A 15,932-nucleotide genomic window follows, 5' to 3' on the forward strand; every position below is an offset into this window, starting at 1 on the left:
GTCAAGGTATGGACCACACCGGTTAAACCAATTGACGCAACTAGTTAAAACCAAAACCAACCGGTTAGTAGACAGCCTGGTCTCGGGCATAGTCTTGTTGTCATTCGGTTGGCCTCAGCACTTGATCGTAGACCGACAAATGCTCCACCAAAAACTGTTAACCGACCGTTTATAACCTGATTAGTCCCTTCTATAGCTTGATCACCTCATTTATGGTCTGTTTTATAACTTGACTAGCCTATTTATAGCCCATTTTATGGCTTGATCAAGCGGCTTATAACCTGTTTCTAACCCAATTAGCATGTGCCAAATTATTGGTCAGTAACCGATTGACCCAATATAAATAGATCTGAGTATGGCCTCTGAGTTCAGATCAACTACACAATGATCACCGTGCAGGGTTCTAATTAGGGGGGATAGATTAGGCCTACTTGAAATCGATCGGATCAATCTTTTTCTTTTTTTTTTGATAAAAGACCAAGTCGAGTATGGATCATGTCATTGTACGAGAATCATTCTCGTATGATGTTTGATTCACGTTTGGACTCCACTTAATCTCTCTTTTTTTCTTTTAATTGATTTTTAGTTTGAGTAGAGTCTACCCTGCTAGCTCAAAGAACTTTTTTTACCAAATAAAATCGGTAAACTTAACTTGATTATTCAAATAGTCTTAAATTAGTCATAGTTGGCAGGTCGCAATGAGACTTCTAAATAATGAATGTATTTTAATTAAAAGATGACCAAATTAATTAGGATCCAATGAAATTGTGTCTAGGTATAGGAAGACCAAATTTCAGAAAATAAATAAAATAATTGTGGCTGTCCACTAAGATGTTGACTGTTGACTGTTGACCGTTGGCTGCTGAGTCTCTCTCTTCCAAAGCCTCGTTTAACTCTCCTATAGTTGGTGAAGCAATGGTGATTCGATTGGGGATGCTAGGGTTTATATTTTATGGATGCAAAAGAATCATTATTGCTTATTAGATTCATTCTTAATTACTTGTATTCTTGGTTTGATTATTATATTTTCAAATTTGTTTCAAGGGAGATTAATAATTTAGTTGACTCCCTAACAAGAAGGGCTATGTCAATAATGTATACAATAATTTGACCCATTTCAATTATCCATGGATTTGGGAAATGTAGGTATGCTACTCTTGCAATGAGTTTCCCAATAATGAATAAAGTCTTGTTCTTCCATTTTTACTCATATAAAATGAAAAATAGTATCATTTTCATGAAAGATTTTCAATTAGGTGTGATAGCAGGGATCGGGCTCGTCTCCTATGACTGACGTTCTAACTAGCATCCAACGATTTCTCACAGCATGACATCTGTCCTCAAGTTAATTCAATGACTCACATACATTCGACTCGCAAAGCACCAACAGGCTATTGAAAAACCACATGGTGAGGGATAAACCGACCAATGAAACCCTCTCGGACTCTCCCTCTATTTCCCTCATTCGACTCAGCCTCTCTTTTCCTCCTTCTCTCCCATTTGAAACCCTAAGAATTCCTAGTTCTCCATTTCTTTCCTCTCCTTACTCTCTTTCCATTCCATTGAAGAGACGTTTGAAGGAAATCCTCTTTCTCCGTCAAGCTTTAATGCATACTCTGTTAAGGTTTTTGAGAGAAGGAGTTTTCCCTTACCAAAGCATTCCATTAAAGAAACATTTGAAGGAAACCTTGTTGAACTTACCCGAAGCTTCATCTTTGGGCCTATTTGATTTTGTTTTTAGAAATGGTTTTTCGTTTTTCTGTGCTCAAAAACGGAAAAACATCCCAAAACTGTTTGATTTTTCTATTTCGTTTCACTTATTTTTGGAAATAGAAATTGAAATTTATGCCTATTTTTGTGTCTGGAAACAAGAATAAAGAAACTAGTCCGTCCTATTTTTCTGTTCTTTGAAACAAAAAGAGGGGAAAAAATTCACAAAAATCCCGATAGATTAGGCGATCTACCCAAGCCTTCTCACAAAATCCTGATAGAATGCACTGCTCTCCATATCTCGCTACAACTCTCAAGTGGCGACTCCAAAGGGAAAACCTGAAGGTGAACCTGCAACTCCCTTTTCTCCAATCATCTTCGTCCAAACTTTCGAAGCGGCAGCTCCATCTCTAAGCTCCTGAAGCTTCAGGTCCCTGAAGCTCTAGGTTCCCTATAGTTCCCGCAACCCAGCACTCCATCTCATCCCTATAGGTCCTGAAGCTCAAGGTTTGTCGTCTTGCATCGATCAACTAGATTCATCGGTAGTATCTCTACTTGCAACTCCATGGTCATCGTTCAACCCATTCAAGAGTTCCTACCTTAGCCCTAATTCTCTGATAATGGTGGGGGTGTGGGGTTTTCTCTTGTTGATCTCTATGGGAAAGATCAACAAAAACCCTTTCTAATCTCAAGCCTGATTGCTCTTTTTTCTTTTTTTTTTTTTGGTTGCTCTGTTGATTTGTGTTATTGGTGAAGTGATTGCATTTGAAACTGAAAATTTCATTCAGTTTTGGGGTTTTGGTTGCTCTATGTGTCTGAAACTAGGTATGCATATGAGACTGGAAATTTTTTTTTGTCTGGATATTTCTGAAACTAGGTATGCATCATCAGAAGCCCTCATCCTTGCAACTGGGTATGCATCATCTGGATATTTTGAAACTGGGTTTGCATCGTTAGAAACCCACCTCCATTTTTACTTTGCATTATCAGAAGCCAACATTTTTTCCCCTTTTTTCTTGTTGGGCTATCTCCGAAACTGGACCCATAATAGCAAAGTGAAATCTTTAGAAACTCTCCCTAGACCAAAACTTCATCAATTTATATGAACAAGCTGAGGTAACTGAACTAGAGAAAGACCAGTCCCTTACACCAAAATGCTTTTGATTAGTAATATAGTAGTTTTCTCTCATGATCAATTTCACTTTGTTTCCCATTTGTCTTTTATAATAAACTCTATACCTAGAGATTGTTCTTGAGATGGGTTTTAGCCCTTCATAAAAGGAGAATCTTTGCCCCTGCAAAAAGACAAGGATGAAATGGGTTTTGTTTTAACCATTGTCATGAAACCAAGCTTTGAACATGGACTCTTCCCCTTCAAATAGATCATATATATGTAAGAGATCGAATCAGCAACTAGTTATTGTATCCATTGTTATTTCTCCCTATTTCCTTCTAATTGCTACTTAATTAATTAACCTACAAAAAAAAGTGAACTTTACTGCTACAAAAGCTTTTATGCATCAGATCTCGGCTACAATGCATCTTGATCAAGATCCCTAGCAGCTCGTACTGTTAATCATTGCCTTGGATCAATCTTAATTAGTAAGGCCCATTTACCTACAACTCTAATGGCATGTCTTCACTAGTGAGTTGCATTCCAACAATGTCATGCCTTCACTTATGTCTTGAACTCGACTACACTGTCGATAACGTTTCAGGAAACAGAAAAATCAAACACTTTTTGCAATTCCAAAAATCGTTTCTTAGCACAAAAATGGCAAAAACCATTTCTACTGTTTCTAGACACAGAAAACAGAAGAAACAAAATCAAATGGGCCATTTGTTCAGCCAAATGGGAAGGTAAAGGATTGGGCTTCATCTCTTTACCCTGAAATTGATTTCATGAAATGCCTTTTAACCGAAAGGTTTTCATCCTAGAGATGCCCTTTAGCCTAAAGGTGATCGTCTCAAAGTATGAAAAGTTGAAAACTCTCCTCTCCTCTCTGTTCTTCCATATGGTCGTCCAACTTTCTTTCTTCAATTCCACAGGTTGGGCACTGTGATTTCAAAATCCTTTTATTTTAGGATTTGTGAGGAGATAAACAGAGAAGATCAAAGTCGCGTACGGGTTTTTTTGTAGGAATCGGGTAGAGTGTCAGTGCATTTGGAGAGTTAAAATGGGTTTACACTCAACCGTCGGATTAAAAATATACCATGTGTCTCTCCTTGAGAAATCGTTGGACGTTAGTTGGAGCGTAAAACGTTGGAGACAAGCTCGATCTGGCTAGCATAGTCCAAAGTTTTGCTTTTAAAACTAGTTTTATAGATGGAATAAGCAGGAATGTTCCAATAAGTTATCTCCTTAATAGGAAGGAAACTCTGCTTTCCTTGTAGGTCTGGTCTCTACCGTCATCCCTTTAAATTTTTATCACCGACCCATTAAGTGAATGACTAGAAAAATAAAAAGGGAAAAAAGGTAGAGCAAATCAACATTAGCGGCGTTCTTGTCACAAGGGATTGTTCTGCTACAACTATGGATTCAGGTATGCTTATATTCATCTCCATAATCATTATCATATACTTATCAGATCTCCATATCGTATACATATGTTGTTTTGTATTTCGTTTTCAATGGTATCAGAGTGGTTCATGGAGAATTGATAGGTTATACTTATATGTTGTGTGTTGCTAACCGATTCGATCAAATTTAGTAATAATAATAAGGGAAATTATTATCATAAGAAGGGTCTGTTATATATCTAAACATAACAAGACATTATATACCCTTGTAAAACTAAGATTAGTGATACAAATGGTAATAAATTTTAGGGATAGTTGAGTAAAATCACATTTACCGCTGGAAAATGAGTTAAACCCAAGAACTTTAACTAAAAATTATAAGAAAGGGTTAAAACGTAAAATCGTCTAGAGAATCTCTCTCGTCTCCATCCATGAGCAACCCAACCCCACTCTCCCCCGTTTCTGGCGGATGTGAAGGCCCCCTCCAAAAGAAAAGGCTTTCTTATCCCCAAAACTCTAGCCCTCTCCTTCTCCCTCTACCTTGGTTCCTCGACTCCCTCTCCCCCAGTCTCTCGTTACCTCCATCCAGTGTGATAGTCGGAGAGTAGTAGGATTCTACAACTGAGGTATCGGCGTAGCACCGCACGACAATCAAGTATTCGGACTCTGCGACCAAGGTAAGAATAACAGTCCTGTAATATATATTTACGTTACAATGTTATTGCTTCTTGATTTTTGGGTGCAAGTGTAATTTGCATAGTTCTGCTTGACTTGTTTTGAAAAAGTTATGACTTAACTAATAACATGGCAGCCTGTAAGCAAATTACTAATTTTTAGTTGTAGTTTGGCTAGGAGTTCAAGGATATATTGATACCCATTGTAATTCAATTTATTTTGATGTAGCATTTACTTTCATGTCTATTTGGATCTTAGATATTTGAGTCTCGGAATCACAGCACAAGTCAGCAGGAACATATTTTCTCATCAGAAAATTTCCCAATGGAATAAATCATTTTAAACAATTTCAAGTTCCTTCAAAATTTCAGTGCAAACCAATAAGGCGTATTATCTAACAATTCCAAGCTATGATTAGGCCAATCAAGAGCTGCATCATCAGTTACCTCAGCTTTTAAACCATTCCAAAGAAACTTAAATATTGTTAGATACAACGACTTCTCCTAGAGCCCTAGTTCTAGGCACAAAATTTAGATGAACATTTGTTAAAAGCAACTCAGGGTCTTTAACTATCATAATCCAAATGCCACCTCTGAAGACCATAGCCGAGCTTACAAATCACTAATATGTATCTATAAAAGAATAATAAAAGTTACAACCAACAAGCTTAGAACCATGCTGCACTTGTAATCCAATGACCAACCAAATCTCATCCCAACAATTGAAACCCAGGTCTTCAATTGAAGTACTTAAACAGTGCATACTCTTCAAAAGGATTGAAACAGGGGGAAAAAGGAACTAGTATAAAGATAACCCATGCAACCAGCCTACTTCTACGCATGTAAAGAATTTAGCAGACAATGGCAGCTTTAAAAATTGGTCGAATGGGTCCTTTGACAGAAGTTGAATCAAGGTGAGCTGTAAAGCTTGTCCGCAGCTTCAAAAGCATTCCAAATGAGAAGCAGAATTTTCTCCCTGTTTAGATAACTGGTACTTGATGTGGCCTTCAATGGTTTGGATTCTGTTTAGACCAACTACACGAAAAATGGGAACACATCTAGTACAATTTGGGTATCAAGTTCATTAACAAATGGCGAAATTATTCAGCGATGGAACATTCTAATCAGCTAGTTCCCATAGATCAACCATTTCTCTAGTAACAGAAAGAGTTGTATACCCATTGAGATAGAACAGGAAAGTACTTGGCTGAAATGACCTGCACATAAGGAGAAGCAAAAAAATTGTAACATCTACCTAGATTTGAATTGAAAAATATTGAGGGTAAACCTAAGCAGCAGAAAATATAATTGCAAACTTGGTCAGCAATCTGAAATGTTGTTATAGACTTTCAAAGTAGAAGCCACTGCAACCCCCTCCCCGCCCAGCCACCCCCCCCCCACCCCCCCGGGAAGAAAAAGAGAAAAAAGATGCAACCGTACTGCTTCTTTTTAACTACTTAACAAAGATGCAACTATTCTTCCTTTGTTTTACTACTTAATAAAGAAAAAATGGCAAAAGGAATCAAAATTGTGACATGGGAAGCCAGCAATCAGAATTGGCCTCTGTGCCGAAGCAATGATCATTCGACCAGGTAGCATTCTTCTTCCCATAGTTTTAACTTGTCCCATGCCTATTAAACTGAATTAAATCATTCTGACATAGAGGCCTTAGGAGTGCTATTTCTGAGTGTGCTTCAGCAGGGTAATCAGGTGGAAAGTGGAAGCCATAGAAGGGTTCATCATCATTGGGTGTCCTCAGTGATTGCTGCTCCTTGTAATATAAATATATAATTCCCTAATAAACTGGATCAAGGACTTTGGGATCTTCCACTAGCCCATGAATTTAATCCTTCATATGTGTTGCTTATTTCTGTTGCTGCAGTCTGAGTTTATAGAAAACAGTAATTGAGTTTTGTATTTATGTTTTGAAGCTCTAATTTTGTTTAACATGACTTGGAAGCCCTATGTACTGCAAGAAGACATAGAAGTGACTTGCATTTAGATTGGCATATATAGTCAAGTTCAATTTGTTTAACATGACCTCACTTCAATGTTGGAAGCTTAGGGGGTGTTTGGTTCGGTAAATCTTTGGGATGACATTCTTTAGAATGATAATTCTTAATTTTTGGAGCTGTTTGGTTCCACTAGATTGACTCTCATAAGTGAGCACCCTACTTTCCATGAATGACCATATTACAAAGGATGTGTTCCAAATCTGAGTTTACCTCAACACTTAAACTCAGATTTGAGCAACCTTTTTACCACCTAATATAAAAGGAGAAAGCGGAAAGAAGTTCTCTACAGAAGCCAATATCTCAACCCGCGAGAAACATGTACTAGCCTCAAGGTAGGGGTGTCAATTCCTAAACTGAACCGGTAAAACCGGCCGGACCAAACCGATAACAACACTGACCGAACCGAACTGAAGCCTTATTGGTTCGGTTCGGTTTGGAGTATTGCAACCCCAAAACCAAACCGAACTGCACCGGAAACCGGATGAACCCGAAACCAAACCGAAACCAACTCAAAACCCGGACCGAAACTGAAACCAAACCGGTAAGAAACCGAAACACTCCAAAATTCATTAAAAAAATCAAAATTTGCATAGTTTTGTATACATTTGTATGGAAAGTCGAATCCAAACTGGACCAAAAACCAAAACCAACCCGGTTACAAATCGATTTAAGAAACCGAAGACAAACCGAAACCAAACCGCACCGAAACCAAAACCAAACCGAAATCGGAATTTCCTTATTGGTTCGGTTTCGGTTTCGGTTTCGGTTTCATCTTTCCCACACCGAAACCGAGCCGGACCGACCGGTTGACACCCCTACCTCAAGGCAACCAAACAATTTTTCAGAAAGAAACATAATTCAGAAGAATGTCTATCAAAAGATTGACATTCATATCCGATATATACACCATTTGATTTACCGAACCAAACACCCCCTAAAACTCAGGATGGATCTGCTTGGTCTAGAATAATTGTCTTGGTTGAGTCAGATGGTGATTGGGATGCATTGTGGGTGTTTACCTATACCATGGTACAGTGGTTATTGTAATCTCTGTTACTAGAAAGGATTTGAGCTGAATGATTGTTGACTTTCTTGAGTCATCAATTGCACAGAAACTCTGTATAAATTTGTCTAGTTGAGATATATTCAAAGACTTCCAAAGCCATGTGATGATTTATCAGTAGGCTTAAATATTGACTGGATGATACAACAGGCTACAGTTTGACTCGGTAAATACCGTTTTCCATTTTTTTATCTGATGTAGCCACATATGTGACTTTTCTGTTGGGTTGTAATGATGCAAACTATTAACATTTGGCTACCTAGAGATCCAATGATACAAGGTGTGTGCTTGCAAATAATATCATGCCCTTCCAAACCTGGTATCATCACCTACATGATTCTCTGTTGTTTTACAATGGTGGTATTACTTGGATAATCACATTGCTGATTTTTCTGGTCCAAAACAGTGAACCCAACTGTTTGGCCAGCTTCAGCTAATTATTTGAAAACCTAAGCCAAATTTTATTTAAAAAGAAGTAGAAGAATGAATGAATTAATTGACGCATAATTATTTCTGGTGAGTTTACTTGACTTCAGTTTTCTAATCTGTGATTAGTCTCACTTCTCTGTTTTCTTGCTGTATATAGGGCTTTCAAGTCAAGTTGCTGGGCTTTCTATAAATATCTTTGAATTTTGTTTAATGTGACCTCACTTCTATGTCTTCTTGCAGTATATAGGGCTTCCAAGTCAGAGAGAAGTTGTCAAACATCTTTGAAAGACTTGATGTTTAACATCAATTTCTTCCTTTGGCTTCTCCAACGATGATCTGGATGGGTTCCAAATTCAATGGTAAAAATGTTTATGTTACAGAGTGTTTTATTAATGTAATGTTGTTCGCATCTATTTGATAACCAAAACAAGAAAATCATCCAGACATGCAGAGTTGCCTCTGTTACCATTGAGAACCTGTTGATGATCTTCAATTTCCATTTTGAATTGATGTGGTCCCATTTGAGTCTGTTGTTAATTGTTCAAGGCTGATTTAATGGAATGCCAACAAGCATCATGCAGCAATGGACCATCCATAAATTGACGATGATGCTAGAAATAGGAACACAAGCCACACAGAAAAAGAGGAAGAGGAAGAGGGGGAGGGGGAGGGGGAGAAGGCTATTTAAGTGGCTCTGAACGGAGGTATTATTGGTTTGTGTTTCAGGGGAAGAAATTCCTTATTGTATTCCTCTTATAATTGTTCCCATTTTATCTCTTATATGAGTCTTTAGCTCAAATTGGTAGAGCACTTGGGGATTACCCCAGAGATGGTTCAAATCCATCAAGACCCATTGAATTTTCTTTTGTCTACTTTTCTAAATTCTAATTGCATGAGTTCAAAATAGAATGTGTCATAGAATCCACTTAGATTGGCATTTCGATGTTTTCCCCAAGTTATGAGGTCTCGGTTTTGAGCAGGCCTAAAACCAAGATATGGCGAGATCTTGTATATTTTTACTAGTACAACTTGGGATGGGTTTTGATGGCCATAAGGCCAAGTTAGCCCCTGAATATTGCCATCAAGCCTATTTTAGGCCTTCTAAACATAGTGGAAACATTAGAATTTTAAAAATCACACTCAAAATGGTACTTTGCTTTTGGACCCTAGGTTGTTAATCTAGTGTAGGTGAACTCTACCCTAGGCTATTCAAATTTAACAAATTTGACAAAATTATCCCAATATTATAGATTCGATCAAACTATTCATATTCAAAATAAAATTCACTAGTACATCTTAAATGGCTCTAGTATCCCACTATGAACAAAATTAGTAAGCCAAGTTTAACAAATTTGATCAAATCATTTTTCGCTTTCATCGAAATCTATATCATTTGATATACTTTTCACAAGTTTGACAAAGATATCCAAACTTTATTTAAATATGCCTAAATTTCACTCAAAATTAACTTGCCCTAAGCCCGAATGTGTACTAGGCTAAGATTTCTAACCATGAGGGTTGAAAAACACTAACCCTTGGGGTAGGGTAAGGGTGTCAATCGGTTTGGTTTCGGTTCCAAATGATGATAAGGTGGACCATAAGCGAACTGAGAATCGAGTCGGTTCTGTATTTAGATACTTAAACCGATTAAATTCAGCTCGGTTCGATTTTGGTTCCAATTCGGTTCTAATATGCAGTTTTAATTTGGTTTTATACCTCGGTTTTAATTCAGTTATGAAAACGGTTCCACTTTTGAACCATGACTGTGATGGATCAAAGGCCATAATGGGCTCAAGTTATGGGCCTTAAGGTTATTGCTAACTCCAAAATTATTATTATTATTATTTTTTTTGTAGAAACTCCAAAATTATCTTAACTTGTAAAAATGTGATGATAAATTGCGAAAAACACTTACAACATTAAAAAAAAAAAAAAAGCGCTTGCGAAAAACACTCTTGAATGATAAGAGCAATTTGGTTCGGTTTTGGTTCGAACCGATGGTTCTGACACCCTAAACCGAAATCGAGCTTAACTGAATAACATACTCATATATTCAAACCGAATAAATTCGGTTTGATTTTGATCTGGTTAATTTGGCTCGATTTTGGTTTCAGCATTCGGTTTGGTTTGAAATTGACACCCTTAGGGTAGGGTTGAGTTAGAATTGGGTTGAGGCCTAGGCTTAGCCTGGCCCCGGCTCAATCAAGTGTCTTGAACATCTATTATTGTGTTGCACTGCATAATTTTAATTGTCTCATTGACCATTTGATCTATTAATTCCTGCTTTTTTTTTTTTCCCCTAATGTATACGACACAAATGGTATAAAAAGGTCAATCAAGTTTAGCCCGAACTTGAAAAAAATCATAGCCAACCCAGCCCAACATTGTATAATTAGGGTCAATTAGGGTTGGGTCGGGTCAGATTGGGTTATAGTTGGGCTAGGGTTTTAAGACCCAGCCTAACCGAATCATGTTTCACCCCTACATCGGGAGCAACTATTTTGAAGGGCGGATCTGAACCGATCTAGACCTGAATCAACTGGTCCCAATTCGGGTTTTTAAACCCTGCCACACCCACCCCATTGCTATTCCTAATATTGGTAATGAAAACCTTTTGTCCTTTCCTGGAGGGTTAAATGTTTATGGGTTAAAGAACCTTTTCTGTAGACAATTTATTGAGAATTAACAGAACAGGTTTTCATTATATAAGGTAAGCATTATCACGTGTTGGGAATAGGAAACTGAGAACAGAATCCTCGTACTTAACCCCTGGGAGAGCTGTCACAGAGGCTTTGAATCTCCAATGGTCGCCCCATGTGGACTAAGGTTATGACTTAGAAGTGAATCAATAGCCCACCACAACCTCCATCCTCTGTTTTCTTCTTTTCACATATCAAAATAGCTTAAATCAGTTAAACTTTCTGTATTTGATAGGAGAATGTAGACCCCTACTAAATTTTACTATTTAAGAATCTTTAGACTTAGGATAACTCAGCTGAAATTAGCAATATTCATCAAATATACTATGTAAATATCATCATCACATTGTATAGTTCCAATCCATCAATTTTATAAATCCCATACCTTCATACCTTCGATCCTGTACCACATTCCAGATAAGTCGGGGACCCACAAATTATAATCCATAAACAATGTGATGCAGTCAAGCAAGTGGAAGGTAAGGCCACCAAGAATAAACCACACTAGCAAGAAAATGCAGTTAGGCAGGTGGAATGCAACGCAACCAAGAATAAAATACAAGAAGTGCCAAAGTCCAAGCGAGTAGCAGCCAGAAAACATGCAATTATCAACAGATAGGAAAGAAGTATAAACCAGTCAAAACTGTCTTTGTTGGAACAATAATCAGTCCTTTAACAATTTTGTCAACTCAAGTCATCCACGTATAATAGTGTATGCATCTGGAGAGATAGAGGTTAAAAGAGTTCCACAGGGGAATATCACCAAATCTGTTCAAAGTCTATGTGTGCCTTCATTGGCCCTTATGCTTCTCATTGGAGACCAAATGGTAAAAACACTTGTTTTTAGGAATTCATAACTATGAACAACTCTAGCTTCAGTCCAGCATCCTCATAAATATGGTCTGGTTGCACATGAAAACCTTAAAAGCACTTCCCTTTTTGTCCTCACCTTACGAAGACAAGAGGGATCAAAAGAAAGATCCAATACATTCATATGGAGTTATCCAGTAAAAACAGGTAACAGGCTCCAGCCCACTCTAAGAAAGCTAGGGTCTCTGTTGATTGGCCTAACACCCATTTGATTGGTCCATAATATATCCTCCTGCATCTAACAACTTGGTATTAGCATTGCCAGACCAGCAATATCCTTTTGAAACCATGGTGCATTGACTAGTACTAATCCATGAAACCCTGAACTCCTACCCAAACCACAAGATCATAATTTAGGGCCCAAGGTAGCACAACACCCTAGTCAGCTCTCAATAAATATTAAATATCTATACACTATGTACATGACCCAAATGCTCCTGGACCAAAAACTATGTGACCTCTTTTGAAAACCACTAGCTTGACAAAAACCACAAACAATGACAGCACCTCAGCCCAAAATTTCCCTCACCTAAATGGCATTATATAAGAATGTTTCATAATAAACACTTGTACAGTAGAAGGTCCAGGCTCCAGTGAACAATTATGAAAAGTCTGCTTCATTATAAGCATTGAAGGGATCCATGAAGGAGATTATGCTTACATTTCAGAACAGAGCAGGGAAGCAGCAACCAATATTTTATATTAATTAACAAAGGATATCACAAAATGATATCTAAACCTTCGATATCTACATGTGTAACTTTCTGCGAACAGCAAATATTCCACATATGCAACAACACAAGTAATTATAATTCTTAAAAGTCAAAATAACAAGGTCTGTAAAATCAAAATCCCATGAAACTAATGTTGGATTTATGGGCTAAATTAATTATTCGGGTTGATTAAATGGGTGAGAGTCAAATTGCATGAACCGGTTCAGTCCACTCTCAAGTTTAGGGATATACTGGCTCAATCCATTGTGGTTTAGGGTTTTGGGTGCAGGACAGTATTATAAATACTAGGTTTTGGGTCCCTACAGCCATTATTCACTCTTCCTCACTTTACCACTAAAGTGAGAAAACCAAAGAGGTTTAAGAGACTGTAGAAGATCCATAGCCAAGCCAAGAGAGCGAAAGTGGGAGTGACCAATATCAATCTTCTTCAACATACTCAGTGAGAGGTACAATTAAATCCTCTATAATTTTATTAGATTCGTGTTCTTGTTTCTCTATGTGGTTTCTTCAATTGGGGTTTAGATTTGTACCCATAGTAGATCTAACAAGTGGTATCAGAGCAGACCCCATGGGACAAGAATTGATTGAATTTTTCTTATATATGAGGATTTTGATTATTACTTAAAACCTGATTTGATAAAAAAAATCATGAAAATCGTAATTTTACCATCACTTAAAGATCCTGTATGGGAAAACTTTATTCACGAAAGTTATAGATCACGAGAAGACGATTGCGGCGGTATGTCGCAAGTCACCGGAAACCTCCGGACGCACCGGCACGCGTCGCTAAAAAAAGGCTGCCGAAGGAGAGAGAAAAAAAAACCTGCAGAACAGTTGCAAGTCGGCGGTGGCTGACTTCTTTTAAGCGGCTGACTTCTTTTGAAAAAAAAAAAAAAAAAAAAAAAACCTTAAAGGCTTGTTTGGTTTTTGTTCCTTTTAGGTTTTTATTTAAACTACTTTAAATTTCATTTAAAGGTTCGTTTTAAGGCCAAATTGAAATCTGTTTTTTGCGTTGGATTTCTTGTTTCGAGCCACATTTAATGATCTAATTTTTAATATGACATGTTTATTTAAAATTTTATGTTATATTTAGTTTCAATCATTGAAACAAGAAGGCATAAATCAATGCTTTGAAAAATATATATGTTATTGGTTACCATGAAATTGAAAAAAGTTTTTAAATTGAGATATATTAATATGAAAAAGGGTCGAAGCTTCTGCTCATTCTTAGTTGTAAAGTAATTTTTTAAGAAACCATGAAAAGATGAGGTGGAATCCACCAAAGTAGTATATCTTATTATTCCATGATTTTGTAGGTGACATTTACCCAAAGGTGATGTCACCAAAGTTAAGAAAATGGTAGCCTAGAGGTTCCTAAGCCCAAAGGTGAGGGGATTCCAAAAGTTATTGTTCTTTTCATAGTAAATATGAATTTACAAGAGAACCAGTGCATTCTTAGCCCAAAGGATAGGAATGTAGTTGCCGTTGTGACTCTTGTATGGTTATTGTTGTCCTAGTTACATATTTATATGTATGTTTTGAACATAAAGATATACATATTCAATGGAAAAGATATGATAGAACTGAGTGAAACCCACTAAAGTAGTACATTCAGTTCGATTGTATTTTCCCCAACAGTAAAGGTGATACCTTCCCAAAGAAACATTGAATTTGGAGTTATTTTGCCCAAAGGTAATTGAATTCCGAAGTTAGTGTTGTTTTCACAGTTAAAAGAAGAATATAAAAGCATCAGTTAATTCCTGTCCCAAAGGATAGGGATACATTTTTAGTTGTAACTCTTATTTAAAATATATTGATGGTATTACATGCTTTTATATTATGATTTATATTTTGATATTTGGCATGTATTGTGTTGTTGTTACTGCTGTAGTAGGATGGTCATTCCCTCAAGTTATGTATCTTCCATCCCAATGCTCACTGGTAACAACTATCAAAAATGGGTGGATGAATTAGAATTGCATATAGGTCTTCTTGACTTAGACTTGGCACTTAGGAAGCCTAAACCTGAGCCTCTCACAGACTCGAGTAGAAGTGCTGAAAGGACCAAGTTTAAGAAATGGACTAAAGGAAACAAAAAGTGCATACTGGTTTTAAAAAAGGCAGTTCCTGAAATTATACGTGGGAACATAAAGATCAAAGACACTGCAAAAGAATTTCTAGATGCTATTAAAGCTAGATTTCAACAAACAAGAAAGCTGAGAAAACCACATTGATGATTAAGCTAATGAATACAAGGTATGATGGATGTGGGAGTGTTAGAGAATACATTTTGGGTGTAGCTACTGATGCTGGTAAACTTAAGGATTTTGGAATACAGATCGATTAAGAATATATTGTACACATTGCACTGAATACCCTCCCTAGTCAGTATAAGGTTATCCAATCTACCTACATTACACTGAAGGACGATTGGAGCTTAAATGAGCTCATTTTCATTTGACTCAAGAGGAAGAAAAATTGAAACAAACTAGGTTTGAGAGTGCACATGCAACTTTTCACAAGGGATCTTCCGGTGGACCAAGCAGAAGGAACACAAATTTACAGAGGAAGCGTCAAGCCATATGACAGGACTAATAGCTCTCAAGAACTTGACACATCTCAAAAGGCGCAGGATGAAGAGAATACCAACAACGTAGAGTGTTTCTGGTGCCATAAGAAAGGACATGTGAAGAAGGACTGTTTTATTTTCAAGAAATGGTTAGAGAAGAGGAAGAATTCTGGGGTTGATAAGTAGGATGATACCAAGAAAGGGTGAGGTAGACTGATCACCAGCAATTGAGAGCAAATAAAAATTGGTCTCATCAAGTAGTTAGGATTTCTTTACATACAGTTATTTGAAATGCTTGATTAGTGGGAGCTTTGGTTTTGTTTAGTATTTGTTTATGTTTTGAACTTTAGCTCGTATATTTTGGGGCATAGTTTGATGAATTATGGTTAAGTTGTAACATTTACATTATGCACAGTTATTTTCTTGAAATCATAAACCAAATATTTCAAGAAATAACTGTGCATAATGTAAATGCTAAAACTTAACCATAATTCATCAAACTGTGCCCCAAAATATATGGGCTAAGGTTCAAAACATAAACAAATACTAAACAAAACCAGAACTCCCACTAATCAAGCATTTCAAATAACTGTATGTAAAGAAATCCTAACTACTTGATGTGACCAAATTTTACTTGCTCTCAATTGCT

At 37.0% G+C, this 15,932-nt stretch overlaps 2 long non-coding RNA genes across 2 annotated transcripts; one reads left to right on the forward strand and one right to left on the reverse strand.

Annotated features, from left to right (window-relative positions):
- Window positions 1-4,652: 4,652 nt before the first annotated feature.
- LOC122064540 lies at window positions 4,653-8,939 on the forward strand. Its single transcript, XR_006135745.1, has 2 exons — window positions 4,653-4,907; window positions 8,652-8,939. It is a non-coding gene; the product is annotated as an uncharacterized LOC122064540 (long non-coding RNA).
- On the reverse strand, window positions 5,517-11,625 carry LOC122064542. Its single transcript, XR_006135746.1, has 2 exons — window positions 11,496-11,625; window positions 5,517-6,121 (listed from the first exon to the last, which is right to left on the reverse strand). It is a non-coding gene; the product is annotated as an uncharacterized LOC122064542 (long non-coding RNA).
- Between the last annotated feature and the right edge of the window lie 4,307 nt (window positions 11,626-15,932).

Source organism: Macadamia integrifolia, unplaced genomic scaffold (genome assembly GCF_013358625.1).
Source record: "Macadamia integrifolia cultivar HAES 741 unplaced genomic scaffold, SCU_Mint_v3 scaffold1680, whole genome shotgun sequence".
Lineage (NCBI taxonomy): Eukaryota > Viridiplantae > Streptophyta > Magnoliopsida > Proteales > Proteaceae > Macadamia > Macadamia integrifolia.